Source organism: Podarcis pityusensis (genome assembly GCF_964106645.2).
Source record: "Podarcis pityusensis genome assembly, chromosome: 12".
Classification (NCBI taxonomy): Eukaryota; Metazoa; Chordata; class Lepidosauria; order Squamata; family Lacertidae; genus Podarcis; species Podarcis pityusensis.
The window spans coordinates 49,209,524-49,223,130 of record NC_138037.1 but is presented as its reverse complement, the minus strand read 5'-3'; the positions used below and the strand labels follow the sequence as shown (position 1 = coordinate 49,223,130).

At 42.8% G+C, this 13,607-nt stretch overlaps 2 long non-coding RNA genes across 5 annotated transcripts; one reads left to right on the top strand and one right to left on the bottom strand.

The window, feature by feature from the left end:
* The first annotated feature begins 4,157 nt into the window (after nt 1–4,157).
* On the top strand, nt 4,158–5,954 carry LOC308460076. Its single transcript, XR_013978456.1, has 3 exons — nt 4,158–4,389; nt 5,102–5,191; nt 5,469–5,954. It is a non-coding gene; the product is annotated as an uncharacterized lncRNA (long non-coding RNA).
* A 3,415-nt stretch (nt 5,955–9,369) lies between these two features.
* LOC308460048 lies at nt 9,370–12,752 on the bottom strand. 4 transcript variants are annotated; one of them, XR_013978413.1, is made up of 4 exons: nt 12,002–12,752; nt 11,461–11,923; nt 10,441–10,815; nt 9,370–9,640 (listed from the first exon to the last, which is right to left on the bottom strand). It is a non-coding gene; the product is annotated as an uncharacterized lncRNA (long non-coding RNA). The 4 variants fall into 4 exon arrangements; XR_013978414.1 differs by having other exon boundaries at nt 9,373–9,644; XR_013978416.1 differs by having other exon boundaries at nt 9,401–9,644; nt 11,461–11,579.
* Nucleotides 12,753–13,607: the final 855 nt, after the last annotated feature.

The following is a 13,607-nucleotide window of genomic DNA, read 5'->3' as shown; positions in this document are numbered from 1 at the left end:
TCCGGGTCACCACGGAGTGCAACCCGAAAGCGCTCAACCTGAAGCAACTTCAACCCGAGGTATGACTGTACATTGCAGCTCCCAAACGCATACACATGCAACAAACTAGGCACAATTCTCACCTATGTCTTGGTATGAGGAAGGACCACCATTCAGTGGCAGAACATCTGCGTTGAGTGCAGAAGGTTCTGGAGCCCTAGGATCTCTATGCGGAGCTGAGAACCTTTAAGATCAGTGCCCACATTGGAGGATTAGTTGTGCCATGTCACAATCCTGGATTTGCGTGAAGTCAGGGTGGGATAGGGGAGCAAATGAGAAGACAGGTTGCGCAACACCGGTGCTCATTGAATGGGAGTGAGGAGGGAAACGGCAGTTCAAACAAAAGAAGAGGTTTGAGTGAAGCAGGGATGGAGGGAACTGAAACAGGGAAAGTGGCTTTTTAAAACAGTGACAGAGTTTGATTCTTTATATATCATTTCCCAGAATGCTTTTATCACCTTACAGGACCACGACATATGGTGAAGAAAAATGTTTATAATAACCTTTATAAAGAAAATCCAGAAGCTTTTTTTATTGGGAATTGTAGGTACTGATATCCCAAAGGAGCAGAAAAGACTTTTTATGTATGCAACAACAGCCACAGGGATGTTACTAGCCCAGAGATGGAAAGAGGATGAAGTCCCTACCAGAGAGGAATGGCAAAGAATAGGCCGAAATGGCAAAATTGACTGGAAGGCTCAGGAACCAAGATGACAAAAACTCTAATAAAGACTGGAGAAAATTTATAATTTATTTAGGAGACCACTGTAAGCAGATGAAAACATAGGCAGGATTTTAACAACACTTGTAGCAAATATTGTGGTTAATATGGAAAGATACAAAATATGGATTATGAAATAATGTGCAGTTGAAAAGGTTAATAGGACCCATGGAGGGGATGGTGGGAAGTCTGGAGATTCAGAGAAACATCTAAATATGGGTATGTGTTTCGTATTGTTATAATTCTATACTTGTAAAATCAAATAAAAATTATTTCAAAAAAAAAAGGAAAGAACAGTGACAGAGTTTGAGTAGAATGTGCAGGGTGGGAAGGGGGAACAAAGGGGTTAATCTGGAGCGGGTGGAGTCAGCAGGGACACAGCCATTTTTGTATGTGTGTGTATCCAAAGAAATTCAGTGCCTGACTAAATTGTTAGCGACAACTGAAACTGTCCGCAAATGCCACTTTTCATATTTCGTTTTAAATATATAGGGAAACAATCGAGATTGCCTGCCTCCTAGTAGTACAGTGGTACCTCAGGTTAAGTACTTAATTTGTTCTGGAGGTCTGTTCTTAACCTGAAACTGTTCTTAACCTGAAGAACCACTTTAGCTAATGGGGCCTCCTGCTGCCGCTGCGCTGCTGGAGCACAATTTCTGTTCTCATCCTGAAGCAAAGTTCTTAACCCAAGGTACTATTTCTGGGTTAGCGGAATCTGTAACCTGAAGCATATGTAACCCGAGGTACCACTTTATTCCTCATGTCCTGGTGTTCCAATAATATTCCTAATATTCCTAAAACTGGTGTATTGTGGGAAATGTCTTGCAATGACTACTGACTTCAGCATCTCACAATCTCCTTCAATTAGTGCCAATTACCAGTTTCTGGTAGAACAATCCCATTCAATTTGACTTATGTTGACTATCTATTTTATTCTGAAAACCCCTCCCATAATATTACACCATTAAATTGATGCAACATTGGCATAGCTGTCAACCTTTCCCTTTTCTTGCGAGGAATCCTATTCGAAATAAGGGACTTTCCCTTAAAAAAAGGGAAATGTTGACAGCTATGGTCAGTGGGTGTTCTGTGACCCGAAAGGGTTTTATTTTTAAATTTTCATCTTTTCGCCATATTGCCTCAGGAACATATTTCAGCCATCAAATACCTCAGACATTTACAAATTCGCATCAAGCAGTTTCTGTGTGATGTCATTTTTACAAGGCATAAGTAAACATCTGGGGAGAAACTGTTCAACAGAGCTGGCAGGAAATGTGGTGACATATTTTGAAAAGAGCATTTAGGGCCTCATGGGAAACCTTCAAAAACATTATTTCTGAAGAAATAAATACACATTTCAAGTTGCAACCTTTATTTTTATTTATTTTTTTAAATACTGGGGCAAATTCTGTTTTAACAACATTATCCCTTAAGAGTGACTCTGTCATTGGTCTCTGATCATCATTTGAAGCTGTGATCTCCTCCTCTCTTGGTCTTTTGTAACCCTTCAGCAGTCCCCAAGATGCATAAAGGTGTGAGGAAGAATGCCAGAAATGGGACATTTCAATGGGGAAGGCCAAGGATAGGAAAGAAAATTCCATATCTTGTAGATTATAAGCCAAGGGGAGGCCAGTTATCCAGTCCCCCACCCAAAAAACCCCTCAGACTGGGGTAAGAGCTTTAGCATGCTGGAGACAAAGGCACAAAGCAAAAGTAGTCCCATGTCTCAAAATATTTAAGATAAGGCAACGTTAGCACTCAGAAATGCTTGGTCTCAGGCTACTGCTGGTTATTTGAGTCCCCGTTGCTACCGTACCAAATTAAGCAAAGTTTATCAAGTGAATTGTGAATTACTGTATCCAGCACCTTAATTTTAAATGGGGTTATATATATTCAAACTAAGTTGTGTTGAGGGAAGCGGGTGGTGCTGTGGGTTAAACCACAGAGCCTAGGACTTGCTGATCAGAAAGTTGGAGGTTCAAATCCCCGCGACGGGGTGAGCTCCTGTTGCTCGGTCCCTGCTCCTGCCAACCCAGCAGTTCAAAAGCACATAAAAGTGCAAGTAGATAAATAGGTTTACCTCCGGCGGGAAGGTAAACGGCATTTCCGTGTGCTGCTCTGGTTCGCCAGAAGCGGCTTAGTCATGCTGGCCACATGACCCGGAAGCTGTACGCCGGCTCCCTCGGCCAATAAAGCGAGATGAGAGCCGCAACCCCAGAGCCGGCCATGACTGGACCTAATGGTCAGGGGTCCCTTTACCTTTACCTAAGTAGTGTTGATAGGATGGAGATGTAGGGATGATCGCTGGGTCTGGAGGACACTCCCCACCCGCAGGCAGCCTCAGCCTGCCTGCACGCATGACCTTGGGGTGCGGGGCACACTCCCCCTCACAGACAAAGCCACAGCTGTCTAACATCATGCCTTCTGTCTAACCTTTTGCGGTCTCAGTAGTCTGCGGTGTCCTGTCTGTGACCTTTGTCTCTGAGACCTTTTGTCTCCTTCGTCATACACTGTGCAAGGGGAAAATGATGCGGTGGAAACAGGTGCTAAAATAACTTTGTGCCGCCCCACAATCTCGGGACTGGAAGATGTGTAAAGGTCACAGCCCAAAATGTATCTGCCTGGGTTTGCATATTTGTGTCAATAAAAGGAGCCTCCACAGAGCTGGCCAGCAGCTTGCTTGCAGCTCACCTGTGCGCAGCTGACCAGCATTATCAACTCCTGCCTCATGGAGATACCAAGGTTAAAAGACTTCAGGGAACTAGCTTCTAGGGGCTGAGGCCTTCGGGGGGCCCTATATTTTTGACGTAGGGGCCAGCCCCACCCCCATTGTCCTAAAAGTGCAGAGCCGAACGTGGCATGCCTCCAGAGATTGGCTCCTCCTCCTGCTGCTGCAGCAGCAGAGGGGAAGGAGGGTCAAAGTAGCCCCCTTCTAGTGGCGGTACGAAAAGGAGGCGGAGAAGGAGCCACTGGCCCTTGAGCTATGCGGTCGCCATGTTCAACTCTGCCCCCGGCTCCTCCCAACATCCTGTTGGGATTTTGCCTACGTGCAGCTTCCCACAGAGGCAATTAAGAGTTGGCCAAAGGCCAAGAAGACTGAGCAGAGGGAGTTATTCTGCCAAGAGATGTGGGGCCTTGGATACAGCTCTGCTATTGGTCGAGGTCTCCACATAGGCAAGATGACTCATGACCTTCCTTGGCTGGATAGTTGGTTGGTCAGTGTGGTGTTCTGAGAGTCGTTTGGAGTTTGTTAAGAGAGAGAGTTTAAGATCCGTGTCTGTATCTTGTATATAGTAACTTGTAGAGTCTGCTGTAAATAATAAACACCTCTAAGTAATCAAGTTACTAGTAGCAGTGTCGTGTTCCTGCTTCATCCTACCTACCTGCAACTGATTGCTTCTGGAAGTCTGCGTATGCTCTGCTATATTCAACTGGGTCTGGCTAAGATCCTACAACAGGTGAAAGTTGCGAAACATCAATACATCATGCATGTGATGTCATGACATTGTGATGTCACGCACACAACATCAGCCCCCGCCAATCGCCCTCGCAAGCCAGCGCCTCTGGAAGACTGGCTAATGATGTTTGGCGCTATTGCATGAAAGGTCAAACTGACTGACATTATCAAGGCAAGACAGACCAGGCATCATGACAACCGCTTTACTGGAAAGTGGAACGTCTTTATATAACTTTTATAGCCACCTTTCTTTTCTGAAAAAAAGTTTTTCTTTAAGTGCAGCTACGATTTCCCATCACCCTCAAGCTGTTTCGTTCTAGCCATAAACTTATGTCTTGATTTGTCAATGAACTCAACTGGCAACCAATCAGAATGGGAGAGGGGTGAGATCATCATCCTGCCTTGTGGCTCATAGAGTAAGGCAATGAGAAAGTAGTTGCAACAATCCACGATTGGAAAAGCTAGCAGCTAGCTGTTGGAGTTGTGTTGTCATTGGAACAGGAATGGGGAACCAGTGACCCTTCTTATATTGCAGCCTGCCATCATGCCCAAGGGTCAGGGATGATGGCAGTTGTAGTCCAACATGGTCTGGATGTTTCCTTTCAGGTTTCATTTCCTGGAATAGACCAAAGATCTTGCAAACTAAAGGCCATCCAGGGTTGTTTTTTAAAAATAAATAAATTACGTTATAATCACACGGCCCTGAGGACCTCCACAAAATGTGATGGTTCTGTTGTATAAATAATGGGCCACCAGAAAAAGAATCAGATTTAATGTCGATGATGATGAAGATGAAGTGAGCATTGAATTCAAATCTTTTGAATCTCACCCTGGTGCCAAATTCATCAAAAAGTATCCTCCTCTTCTTCTCATTTGATCACCAGTTTCTTGCACAGCAATATAGAGATCCAGACACACCAGTGAAACAGAAAACCCTGAACACTACTCAACCTGATGGTTATTGAAACTTCCAGGTGGGCATATTCCATTGATTTTAATAGGTTTGGGAACAGTCCATCAAGACAGAAAACTCTGTTTTGCTGCCCACCTGCCTATCTTTCATAGAAGAAGTGGAGGTTGAAAAATACAGCAGAATACTGCTTACAAAGAGAAAAATAATTACTGCTCTGTGTTAATCATGCCTAAGCATACTGTGCTTCAATTGCCTAGTATTATTCTTGCTCGAGTGTCTTTTATCTTCCTTAGCCCACTTGGGTACACTGTAACCCAAGTATGCTTAATATACAATAGAAATAATTACTCTTGGAGTGATTTGAAGAACCTGGCAGCACCCCACAAATTGAGATATCCAATCAATATTGTGTTCTGCTAAACAATTATACCTGACGATGATGAAGCAGATGGAAGCAGCCAAAAGCACATCATTCAACTGGAACCACTGATTGCTGTTGGTGGGCCTCTGGACAAGGTCTTGCAAATAAATGCCGAATTTGTAATTCTGTTGGTGGCTCTTGTTTCCAGGTGTGTGTCCTCCATGAACAGATTTCAATAAAAGGAATAGCACCTACTCTGTGATTTTCCAGTTATTCAAGATATCTGCTCTTTTAGGACCTCTTGAGGGCCTTCTTAATAGTGGCACCAGTGCTTTTTTCTGGGGGAACGCAGGGGTACGCATACCTCTAAACATTTTGTGAATCTAATTTTGGCCTCATTGAGGGCAGTATTTCAATATGAGTAGGAAAATAAGGGTACCCCTGAGCATTTTTTTAGAAAAAAAGCACTATCACCCACCCTGTGGAACGCCCTCCCATCAGATGTCAAGGAGATGAGTAACTATATAACCTTTAGAAGACTTCTGAAGGCAGCCCTGTGTACGGAAGCGTTTTAATGTGTAATGTTTTCTTATAATAAATGTTGTAATAGATGTTGCCCAAAAATGGAAAGAAGAAGTCCCAGCAAAAGAAGAATGGATACAAAAAATTATGGAATATGCAGAAATTGTGAAACTTACTGGAAAAATAAGAAATCAAGATAGCAAAGTTTTTATGAAAGAATGGAAAAGGTTTATGGAATATTTGCAAACAAACTGTAAACAGATAAGAAGACTGGCAGGATTATTCTAAAAACCTGCAGTTATATAAGAGTATGTATTTAAAGCAGATGAATAAATGAGCAAATTTAGTTAATTAAGCAAATTTAGTTAATTTGGATATGCAGAAAATATTAAAAATAAATTTAAGGAACCACAGAAAGAGGGGGAAGGAAGTCAAGTTTTGAAATTTTAAAATGATTGTAAAAGTATTGAAATGTATAAAACAAAAAAATCATGAGAGAGAGAGAGAGAGAGAGCGCGAAATGAAAGATACATACACCATCATTTACAACAGGGTAGGCCAAAGGCATGATTTGGACCTCATGCTCCCCTCTTTAATATGCTTCTCATTCAAATATTCAAAAATGCAAACACCAAACTCAGCAGAGCTATCCAAAAGGCAGAAGACAAAGACAGCAAGACGATAGGATCTATGCAGAAACATTAAAGGTGAAAATGCATCTCCTCCCCCTCCTCCTTTGCTTAAGACAATACTTTTCTTCTGAAAGCACTCACAGACATGCCGCTAGCATACCTCTAATAATGTATTGCTTCATAAGTGCTTAAAAGTCTATGGCAGCGTGAGAAAATAATCTGAGACTGAATCGCTGCCAACAACAGAATTTTATAGTAAAATAATGTACAGTGGGTAGAACCATTATACCAGGCTGGGGGAGGGAGCCTATGGAGCAGACAAGGAACCATCATCCTTTCAGTACAGTGGTACCTTGGTTCTCAAATGCCTTGGTACTCAAACAACTTGGAAAGCAAAAACTGAAACCTGGAAGTTAGTGTTCCAGTTTGCAAACTTTTTTCAGAAGCCGAACATGCTCCACTTTGAGTCTTACACTTCCAATTTGAGTGCCACACTTCCCTTTTGAGGTCTGTCTGTTTTTGCTATTTATTTTGTGTTTTTGCGGGTTTTTTGTTTGGTTTTTGTGACTTCCGCTGTACCAGCTGAACTATCTATCCCTCAGGTGATTTCATAGAATCATAGAATCATAGAGTTGGAATAGACCACAAGGGCCATCGAGTCCAACCCCCTGCCAAGCAGGAAACAAACATGATGAGAAAACCTATTATTGGGCCACCAGTTCAGCCTAGGGCCATAGCACTGGGGAAAGGTGGAGGGGTTAACCCTTTCTGCTGTCCTATTTCCCAATCCAAATTGCCTGGTCGGGTGTGGGGCTTCGGAGCCAACTTCTAGGGGCCGAGATCCCTTCGCCCTCCCCATGAAATATTTGAGGGGGCCGAGACACCCCAAAGTTGATGGGCATTGCCATTCAAATGGTGTGTATGCACCACATCATGTGATTGATGGGGTGAGCTCCCCTTGCTCTGTCCCAGCTCCTGCCAACCTAGCAGTTTGAAAGCATACCAGTGCGAGTAGCTAAATAGGTAACACTGTGGCAGGAAGGTAAATGACATTTCTGTGAGCTCTGGTTTTGGTCACGGTGTTCTGTTGCACCAGAAGCGGTTTAGTCATGCTGGCCACCCTGGAAAGCTGTCAGTGGACAAACACCGGCTCCCTCGGCCTGAAAGCGAGATGAGTGCCACAACTCCATAATCGCCTTTGACTGGACTTAACCATCCAGGGGTCCTTTACCTTTTTATCTTTACTGCTAACGGAGTATCTGGAGGAGTGGAACGTCAACTTTCTTCCTTTTTGGTGTATTCCAGCCAAATGGAATACATTACCAGGAATACTCTAAATCTCCTTCTGTAGAATCACTCAAAAAGCAAGTTCAGTAAGGGCAGACTATCCGACTCAATCTAACTTTCAGTAAAAGGAGGTGAGGTGGAAAAACACCAAACATTAAGAGGAATGGTGTTTTTTAATAAAATAAAATAAAATAAAATAAAATAAAATAAAAAAGGAATAATTTAGATTTCCATGCAGGTGTCTATTTTAAAGACAACAATAAGTTGTCATCACAGGCACTTAATGAAATGTGAACATTAATGGATTCCTTTTGTTATTTTCCAAGTCTGTGCCTCTTTTTTAAAAAATAAAAAAAGGTTTGCAATGAAAGATATGAAATGGTGCCATGACAAATAAATGCTTAGGGGTTATTCTTCTAGCTCTGAAACAATGCGAAAAGGATGGAATTGACACATTACTTTGGTTTAATTGTGTGACTCCTATTGTGAAAAAAATGAAAGAAAATTCTGGTTTAAACCAGGTGAGAGAGGGTTAGACAAAAGCATAAGCACGGCGTCATTCCTGTTAGAAACTTGACAGAAATTATAGTTGTGGCTTTCATAGATACCGTGAAAATTAGTTTGAAAAACAAATGAGAAGAGGTGGTTTGTGAGGGGAGGCCCCTGTGCTCTACAGCAGCCATCGGGGCAGCATAGGTGGGGCTGTGGGGCTGACCTAGAGGGGACAGGAGATGGACATGGCAGCACAGTGGAGACACAGCAATGGGCACCATTGGGTCTCCTGGCACTGTGCCCACACCATGTTAAGCAGCGGCAAGCAGGGTTGGGAAGCCTGGTCGGCAATGAAGCCCAGCTCCTCCTACTATTAATGGGCGATCATTTCTCAAGTTGCGACATGCCATAGTTCTCATGAGGAACTAAAGGGTGTGGGGAATTTGACCACACCCAAGTCCTCGAAGGAAGGCAGGAAGCGATGCGATGCTCCTTGACATGTGGGCAGAAGTTGTAGGCAGCCGTCTCCTCGCATAGATGGGTGCCTCCTTCATTCCTAACTCATCTTCATCCATCCCAAGAGATGTGGCTTTCAGAAAAAGAGAGCTCAGGGAGATGAAAGGAAAGGCAAGCGCAGGCAAAATTCATTAATTGAACAGGACATCCTATTAAGTCAATGACTTTGCTCTGACGCACTAATGTTGTACATGACAAAAGTACCAATGTGACCACTTTCTTTTTTTCAGTGGCTTGACTGATGAGCACCAGCGACAGAAGGATATAAACCAGTATTTCAAACCTGGTATTTTCAGATTCCATAGGATTTCCTCCATTAAATGGCTAATGGTTTCTAACAACGTAAGTAACAGCAACTTAAATGGTGACTAAATGGACACCAATAAACTAGACAGTGACTCTGGCAACCTCCTTCCTTCCTTCTCACATATCTGTCCCCATTCATGGACAAATCATGGGAAAATGGGTCTAATGTTTGATGTTTTATTGTGTTTTTAATATTCTGTTGGGAGCCACCCAGAGAGGCTGGGGAAACCCAGCCAGATGGGCGGGATATGCATAAAAAATTATTACTATTATTATTATTACAAAGTTTAACAGCGGACACATAAGTGGATGAAGAACTTTTCCATCCCTTCCAGCTTGCCACCCTGAAGTCCATCTTTCCAAGTACTTTCTGCCCAGCTTGCAGAGTTGGAGTCTGTCTGGGGATAAATTAAATAAAGGCAATGGACTTGCACACACTTTAAAATACGACATTACAACTCCCACCCCAGCATTTTCAGGGCAGTTGGGGACTATGAACGAGCAGAACAAGAGGTTCATGCAGCAATTAGTTTCACAGTTGACAGTGAAATATCTGCTCTAAATCTTTCCAATGACATTCTATCCATAAGAACGTTCTGGAGAACTGTGGAGCACTGGTACATTGTTGGCCCAAATTAGATTCATGACTCTTGTGCCCAGAGCAGTCTTGAGGTATAGCTTTAATTTCTAAGGTCATTGTAATGGGTTTAGGGGTTGCTCGTGCGTAAGTTGCCGCCACTCCTGGCTAGGTTACCTGGTTAACCCTTTCTGACTGAACAGCCTCCAGCATCGTGACTGTCAGTCACTGGCAGAATCCGTCAGTGGGCGTTTCTTAAACTTCTTCCAGCACAAAAGTTCCTTGACGCCAAGTCTCCTCCTACTCTCCCTGCGTGGAAGTCTTCTGCGCAGGGAGGGTGTGGGCAGTGGAGTACCCGTACTCTCTCCGCTGGTCTCCGGCGAGGAGTCTTGGAGCCTCCTCCCCGATTCCCCCATCTGCCCCTCTTCTCTACTGGTGTTATGCTGATTTCCTTCCCCAGCAGACAGGCTCCCTCTCTCCCTACTGGGACCCTCTCCGCCATCCCTTTGGAGCCTTCCCTCCACTTCCAGCTCCGATGGCAGTTCCCTGACAGTCATCCACTAGAACAAACTCAATTAAGTAAGCAGGGCACTTGCATGATCAGAAACTCAACTTACCTATTCATCTTTTGTTGCCTTCTCCTTAAAATACCATATCTAGTTCTGTAGAGATTCATATATTTTTTCCACTCTGAGCTGCATTCTGTACTTTTCCCTTGCGAAAGCAATGTCGTGCCAAAGAACGGTCCGGTGATTCAGAGATTGCATCTCAAACTTTCTGTTTGAGATATTGTTATTCAGTGTATTTATTGCTATCTTCATGTATTTACTACCTGTAGATAATAGAGATGCATTTTCTTGGTCCACTCAGATATATTCTGGTTATATCTCACAGCGAAGGGACTTTATCCATGAGAAGGTCAACTGAAGACTCTGTGACCCAACTGTTGCTTGACATTTTTTTATTTAATAGGCTATTTCTGTAGACCTTTTCTGTAACATTTTTGATGGAGAAGTCATGGTCAGACAATAGATAAATCCTCCCAGAAAACATAAAACAAGGTATACTGACATAATGCATTTTAAAATTACTCATGTTCATACTGATTGAAAAACCTATATTTATATTTTCATTTCAGATCCTTACCACTCATTGCTTTCTGTTTAACTGCTTTTGCGTCATTCCAGTGCCCAGTCCGCTAACCAGACCCAAGCATTGTTCCCCCAAAATACCTAATTTACCGTTTATACAGAAAACCTATGATAAAATTTAATGATGTTTAGTCTCCTACCTATCTTAACCTGCACAAAATGATAGCATTGAATGTAAAATATTAACCAGAGTAAATTGAACTACAGTGGTATCTTGGTTCTCAAACTTAATCCGTTCCAGAAGTCCATTCCAAAACCAAAGCATTCCAAAACCAAGGCATGCTTTCCCATAGAAGGTAATGCAAAATGGATTAATGCTTTCCAGACTTTAAAAAAAATCCTAAAACAGCAGTTTAACATGAATTTTACTATCTAATGAGACCACTGATCCATAAAATGAAAGCAATAATCAATGTACTGTGCTATAAAATGACTAAGACAGTATGGAAGATGATAAAATTTAAAATTATTTTTATTTTTTCTTACCTGCACTGATGATAGTCATTGTTTGGATGGGGGACTTTTATCCATTTCTACAGTCACACAATCAATCAGTAGCTGAACTGGGCTCCACACAGTCACAAAAACAAATGAACCGAAAAAGCCTCAAAAACAAAAACACAAAATAAATAGTAAAAACAAAAGTGCCAGACTTAATCCATTCTGGAAGTCCATTTGACTTCCGAAATGTTCAAAAACCAAGGCACAGCTTCTGACTGGTACAGGCGCCCTGGAAACAATAGACAACAGCCGCATCAGACGTTTGGCTTCTGAAAAATGTTCAAAAACCGGAACACTTCTGGGTTTTCAGCGTTTGAGAACCAAGGCGTTTGAGAACCAAGGTACCACTGTACAGTGATCTGCCATTTTGTGCAGCTGCTAGTGATCCGTCAGGACAAAGCTTGCTGGATCCACACTCCAAGGTGGTGGTGGGTGATGGTATCTTTCCCTTGGAGAAAAAAGATACCCCATCCATGATAAGCCTAGTGATTTACCTATCCTTCATCCATTAAACCACCCCACCTACCTCTCACAATGTCCTCCTCCTTCCCCCATCCTCTTCCTGTGCTGCTGTAACCATCTTCTCCTGGATGACTCTACCAACACGAAGCACCAGCACTGCAAACTGTAACCTTCCCACTTCTGCTCTCTGTTGACCATTGATATACTTCTAGCCCAGCATCAGCCAATCACGCTGTTCAATGAACATTCTAAACCCACACGCACCAATTGAAACAGTCCAACCAACTGTTCTTTTGCATACTGAGAATTTTAACCCTTCCTCACAGCTTTTGGTTCAGACCCAAGTGACAGTTAAACTGACTTTCAGTGGACCAGGCAGAGATCTTCCTACATCAAATGCATTACAATGTACGCTACAATCGAGAGAAGACATGGCACAACGCCTATTAAAACCTGATTCAGATAAATAGGCCTCCTTTGCAGTGTCCTGTGTGACTGAGTTAAAATGATTCAACAGCATATCCCTCTCTTTTGGGAATGTAATTCTTTGAGCAGCGTAGGAAACCTTGACGGATAAAATGAGCTTTCATTGAGGAATGCCCAGGAAAATGCAAAGGAATGTAAAGGAAGACACAAAAGACCAGCTGAACAGAGAATCCAAGTTCCCCAAAATGCATTTACTTACCATGTATACAGAAAACCTATGATAAAATACTACATTCTGAGTCAGCTGTAGCATATTAGCATAGTTACCTATCTAACCTCTCCAACAAAATGACTAAAACTTTGAACTAACGTACACTATACCTATGGAAATAAAATCCTACCTGTGAATGTAATTCACTTAATTCGTTCTGGAGGTCTGTTCTTAAACTGAAACTGTTCTTAACCTGAGGTACAACTTTAGCTAATGGGGCATCCCACTGCCGCCTCACCGCTGGAGCACAATTTCTGTTCTCATCCTGAGGTAAAGTTCTTAACCCGAGGTACTATTTTGGGGTTAGCAGAGTCTGTAACCTGAAGCGTCTGTAACCCGAGGTATCACTGTAATTAATCAATTCAGATTAAGTGAATAGTGGGCATATTCCAAAGCCACAAAATATGTTCCTCAGCTATCAAGTGGCTGTTAGGAATGAATACCAAAGGCTGTTCCACATGAGGAGCAGCAACTGAGATGGCACCAGAGCATTGTTGAGCAACCATCATTGTGACCTCAGTGGTATTATGCATGCATTTAATTAAGGGTATATAAGCCTACAACAGTCTGCTAGGCAGCTTGGAGACATCAAAAAATATCACTGCCATAGATAATATTTTTGGTTGACTTGGCTTTGGTTGTCTCCCGAGCCAAGAGAGGCAGGGGTTAAGTCGCTCACCCCAACAGAGGTGGTCTGAAGAGGCAGGAGGTGGAGTTATCACTTAACAGGACAGCCCGAATTGGGCCCCTCAATATGATCAAAGGCTGAGCTTCAAACCCCAAACTGAGACTGACTCCAAGTAATTCCAGCTGACCTAATTGCTGTGGAAGCCTCTAAAGAGCGATCAGTCAACAAGACAAGGGGTGAGAGGTGGTAGGAAGAGGCAGGAGGTGGAGATCTGCTTTGAAGCCAAGCTGTAAGCTAAGCGCATTCATTCTTGGCAACTCATTTCCACAGCTGCTGCTCATAGCG